Below are 5,890 nucleotides of genomic sequence, written 5' to 3'. Positions count from 1 at the left end.
GCCAAAAAGACATTGCATAGTGAACCTCTGTTCACGGACATTAACGAACATTACTAACTCTGCAACTACGCAGAAACCTATGTGAAGGAAACGGTTAATGCCATTCATTATGCATCGTACCTATGTAAACGCGATGAACGATTTCCTTGATTAATAACTACGAACATTTAGGTGAGCTATATTCAGCAAAAAACTGAAAATGTGAAGTGCATAATTCGTGCATCGTCTAGTGACATTACTACAGTACCTAACTTCAAGATGTTAACTGGATTAAATGGACACAAAGTGCCTGTCCAGAAAACAACACGACGGGTGGAAGAATTTTGGTTGGAACTTCAGGGAATGAAATGTTCTCGAAATGTGACGGACACTCTTACCTGGACTGTCCTAGGATCGACGCCAGCTATGTGCCGTCCGAGGTTCTACAACCAAGCTTCCACGGAATGTAAAAAACGAACTGCACGTGGACCAATTACTCGGCGGGTCACGTCTGATCTGTAATAAGCAATGCTTTTACTCACAACGAACTGCATCACAACGACTATAATGAAAATAGGAAATGGACACGCTTATGTATTAATCACGTTGTTATACAACGATGTTACTGTGATCAAAAAACTTTACCACGACGATACTAACCTGTAAAAAATTATTGTGCAGCAGATGAATATGAACTGTGATAACGACACGATGTGTATAGGTCAACGCACCTGAAACATACGGACATTTTTCTTTGAAGTATTTCAAAACAATACTATGTAACTAAGAACATTCAACAATCTAAGTTGCATTGTGTTATAACGAATATTGTAAATTTAAAACTAAGTTACCTGTCATAGAATGTAGTCTTCATATGTAATCTTGGTTGAATATTTTCTTGGTGCAACGACTGAGAGACGCGCGCACACGAACAATATGAACTGCAATACTGTGCCGCGTGATCTAACTGTACGCACTCTATCTGCCAACATAAGAACTTTTACGGCGCACCCGCGTCATTCAAATTTTGTATATAATGAGTATAATGTGGGTCATGTAAATAGTTGTAGATAACTTAGATTTTCTTGTGCCTTTAGGTGAATTGCTCGCCTGCAGGTGTGTCCTTTCGCCTCGCAATTCAGGGGGCAATATAAAGGCACATTTGCATGCCGAGCGTGAGTTTCCTCGGAAACGCGAAATATTAATTAAATAAATAATCAGTGACAAATAAATAAAGCCTATGGCACACAACTGCAGCGCTGTGTCGCTGATAAAACAAAAGCACAATTACGTTACTCATATGTTTGATTAAGAAAGGAGAGCTCTGGTTGAAGTGGTGCGAGAAGCACGTATTTTATTTTATTGTCTGGCACACCGCCATATTTCATGTTATAGAAAATTACTGCGAGTTGCAACCACACTAGGCACTCGATTCTGTAAAGAATTTATATTTATAAAAGTAAGTAGGATTATGAACTGTAGGCTTATTCATTGAATATATCTGATTTAACTAACAGTGTAACTTTTTTATGTTTAGTAGACAATCACCTCTGTACGACGTTTTGGCATGGCTGGCAAATTATTGTAATATTGAGATTTAGATTATGAGTCCGCACCTACCGCAGCAGTCTTTGGAAACGATTTAACTACGAAGTCCGATTATTTCAATTTTATTTCACGGTCAACTACGAGTAACATTGCCTTTACGAAAAAGCCATTGTCAAGCGTCTGATACCGAATAATTATCCAGATAAGCAAATATCAATTACAATTACAATCACCATCATACAGAATAATTAACATTAAAATAATTAATATTTTATTTGATTTATTTTATTTATTTTATAACATGTCTACCGCAATTTCACTGCAGTAAGTCTTCTGAGCTCCATTAAATCACGTGGACGGTTTATGAAAATTTTTTCCTTTAGGTACCCCCAAAGAAAAAGGTCACATAGATTGAGGTCTGGACTAATGGGGGGCCAATTTTGTCTGTCATTGAAGCGACCTGGAAACCTGAGTGAAATGATTCGCATGTCGAAATGCTCGTGCAAAAAACTCCAAGACAATGTTTACATTATGTGGCCTTGCTCCATCTTGCATGAACCACTGCGTGTTGAAGGGCAAGGCAGTAGCAAGAAGCTGTGAAATGAAGCTATTGCAAAGCATACTCAAATAACGCTCACTGTTCACAGTTTCTTCAAAGAAAAAGGGTTCAATAAGTCTGTGACTGGAAATTGCTTCCCATGCTGTAATCCTCGGAGCATAATGTTGCCGTTCATGAAGCGCTTGTGGGTTTTCAGTGGTCCAAAAGCATAGATTTTGCTTGTTAACCACACTGTCTAAATAAAAATGCGCCTCATCTGAAAACCAAACGTTGTTGAGAGTTTCTTCCCTATCCTCTGCCCACTGAGCAAACAGTAGTCTCTGCTTCTTGTGTTCTTCAGTGAGCTTCTGTGCTCAGGTCATCTTGTATGGGTCCATATGGAGGTCACTTTTAAGAATGCGCTGAACAGAGCGTCTGGATATTCCCAGTTGCACTGCTGTCTTTCTACACAATTTCCTGGGACTTCTCTGTACAGCAACTTGTACTCCTTCAATATTCTCCGGTGAAGGTACTCAATTCTCAGATAATGTCCATTATGCTATGAGGTTGAGACACAGATGTTACTGCCCCCATTTACATCAAATAAAAGTCTTAGTGTGTGGAAATGGTCATGAGGACATGGCAGATATGGTTTATGTAACAGTCATGTGCACTGTGTACAAGGAAGCACAAGAAGTACTGTGCTTTCAAGTGTTAGCTTTGTACTGACATGATTCGATGTAAGTAAGCAGAATACTTGAAGGAAGCTGGTGTACAAACTTAATCTTTGTATTACACATCCTCATAGGCCAAGTACTGTCATGGTGACAGCCCAGATAGAATAATGTGTTGGAATTTCGTATATATATATATATATATATATATATATATATATATATATATATATATATATATACACTCCTGGAAATTGAAATAAGAACACCGTGAATTCATTGTCCCAGGAAGGGGAAACTTTATTGACACATTCCTGGGGTCAGATACATCACATGATCACACTGACAGAACCACAGGCACATAGACACAGGCAACAGAGCATGCACAATGTCGGCACTAGTACAGTGTATATCCACCTTTCGCAGCAATGCAGGCTGCTATTCTCCCATTGAGACGATTGTAGAGATGCTGGATGTAGTCCTGTGGAACGGCTTGCCATGCCATTTCCACCTGGCGCCTCAGTTGGACCAGCGTTCGTGCTGGACGTGCAGACCGCGTGAGACGACACTTCATCCAGTCCCAAACATGCTCAATGGGGGACAGATCCGGAGATCTTGCTGGCCAGGGTAGTTGACTTACACCTTCTAGAGCACGTTGGGTGGCACGGGATACATGCGGACGTGCATTGTCCTGTTGGAACAGCAAGTTCCCTTGCCGGTCTAGGAATGGTAGAACGATGGGTTCGATGACGGTTTGGATGTACCGTGCACTATTCAGTGTCCCCTCGACGATCACCAGTGGTGTACGGACAGTGTAGGAGATCGCTCCCCACACCATGATGCCGGGTGTTGGCCCTGTGTGCCTCGGTCGTATGCAGTCCTGTTTGTGGCGCTCACCTGCACGGCGCCAAACACGCATATGACCATCATTGGCACCAAGGCAGAAGCGACTCTCATCGCTGAAGACGACACGTCTCCATTCGTCCCTCCATTCACGCCTGTCGCGACACCACTGGAGGCGGGCTGCACGATGTTGGGGCGTGCGGGACCGTAGCCCAGCTTTATGGAGACGGTTGCGAATGGTCCTCGCCGATACCCCAGGAGCAACAGTGTCCCTAATTTGCTGGGAAGTGGCGGTGCGGTCCCCTACGGCACTGCGTAGGATCCTACGGTCTTGGCGTGCATCCGTGCGTCGCTGCGGTCCGGTCCCAGGTCGACGGGCACGTGCACCTTCCGCCGACCACTGGCGACAACATCGATGTACTGTGGAGACCTCACGACCCACGTGTTGAGCAATTCGGCGGTACGTCCACCCGGCCTCCCGCATGCCCACTATACGCCCTCGCTCAAAGTCCGTCAACTGCACATACGGTTCACGTCCACGCTGTCGCGGCATGCTACCAGTGTTAAAGACTGCGATGGAGCTCCGTATGCCACGGCAAACTGGCTGACACTGACGGCGGCGGTGCACAAAAGCTGCGCAGCTAGCGCCATTCGACGACCAACACCGCGGTTCCTGGTGTGTCCGCTGTGCCGTGCGTGTGATTATTGCTTGTACAGCCCTCTCGCAGTGTCCGGAGCAAGTATGGTGGGTCTGACACACCGGTGTCAATATGTTCTTTTTTCCATTTCCAGGAGTGTATATATATATTTATATTTATATACATTCTAAAATAAGAACTATATGTGTACATGAAGAACCAAATTATTATTCCGTTGTATAATGTTAAAATACGAGATGGTATGTTTATATATAGACTCAAACTGTCTAGAATAGGATACTCACTATACTAGGGATGGATAATAAGTAGCGGTAACACTGCCATAACACTAAGGGTGTGCACCCAGTGACATGCACTCTGTCAGTAGCTGACAGCAGAGGGTTAGTTGAAGTAGTTCAGTGAGCAGCAACGTCTGTGTTTGAGTCCATTGCAATGTGTACTGCCTGGAAGTGTGGTAGACCAGTTCAGACACATTAATAGTATGTTTAAGAACCATGAACAACATGTATGGATCAAGATTTAAGTGGCATGTCGTCGAAACGAACAACATTGTTTTCAGAGACAGTGTGAGGCATATGGTGATGCAGCATTGTCATAACATACAGTGGCGAGATTTGTGAAACTGTTTCAGGATAGAAGGGATGCCATTCAAGATCGGCCCCTTTTGGGATGTCCCCCAAGCACATCATGACAGTTGAGTTCCTTGCCTCCTAGTTGCACATGGATTGCCAATGGACTGCATTCCATCATGTTTCATGAAAATGCATGATGCCAGATGACAATCCGATTCAGGAACTCCTGTGTACAAGGGGATGGGAGATACTGGAACATCCACTGTATTCACCTGATATCGATCCATGAGGTTACGACCTATTCGCCAAAAGTGAAGGAACCTTTTCATGACATGCACTACAACACAACAGTCAACATCATCTCAAGCTATTGGGCCATCCTTCCGAGACATCGAAAGAGATGGACATGCTGACGATTTACAACATCTTCCATCTGTATGAGGGAAGGCAATCGAAATGTGGGACGATTATATAGAGTGCACATAACTTGGTGAATGTCAGTGAATAAAGTGTGGTGTAAATTATAACATTGTTTCTACAACTTCTTATCCATCTCAGTATATTCACTGTAAGAATACACTTGTACATAATGTAATGTCCTTAGTATATTGTTTATCTTAAAGTTAAGCTTACTCTATCGTTTTGAATCAAATCTTATAACAACTTTGTACTGATGATTTCTTGTTGTGTGGTTAATGTTTTCTAGCGCCAAAATAAATAAATAAGGTAGCAATAATTAGCTTATAAGCTATTAGCATATACACCGTATTCTAAGAAACATCAACAAAAATGTGTCCTTTTTCTGTACATATTGTTTCAGGATGTACTGTGTAAACAAGTGGTCCATTTACTTAGCTAGGTGACGGACTACCAGCAAAGACAAACAAACTTAATATGTAAATATATATAATTGTGTGTTAGTAGACTGAAAGTAGTTTATGAGCGGTTAATACATAAGTCTAACTCACAATTTTCTAATAATACTTAGAGTTCCTTCATGTCATCACTCAAACAGTCACGTATCTGTGGCTACTTTTATCACTTGTCATTTCTGTGACATATGACGTTTTGTGCATC

At 42.3% G+C, this 5,890-nt stretch overlaps 1 long non-coding RNA gene across 1 annotated transcript; it reads right to left on the bottom strand.

Moving 5' to 3' along the window:
- Positions 1–265: 265 nt before the first annotated feature.
- On the bottom strand, positions 266–931 carry LOC126088567 (uncharacterized). The gene is made up of 3 exons (XR_007519969.1): positions 831–931; positions 640–710; positions 266–495 (listed from the first exon to the last, which is right to left on the bottom strand). It is a non-coding gene; the product is annotated as an uncharacterized LOC126088567 (long non-coding RNA).
- Positions 932–5,890: the final 4,959 nt, after the last annotated feature.

This window comes from Schistocerca cancellata, chromosome 6, assembly GCF_023864275.1.
Source record: "Schistocerca cancellata isolate TAMUIC-IGC-003103 chromosome 6, iqSchCanc2.1, whole genome shotgun sequence".
In the NCBI taxonomy this organism is placed as follows: Eukaryota; Metazoa; Arthropoda; class Insecta; order Orthoptera; family Acrididae; genus Schistocerca; species Schistocerca cancellata.
The sequence above is the reverse complement of the archived record's forward strand: the minus strand, read 5'-3'. Positions and strand labels throughout refer to the sequence as shown.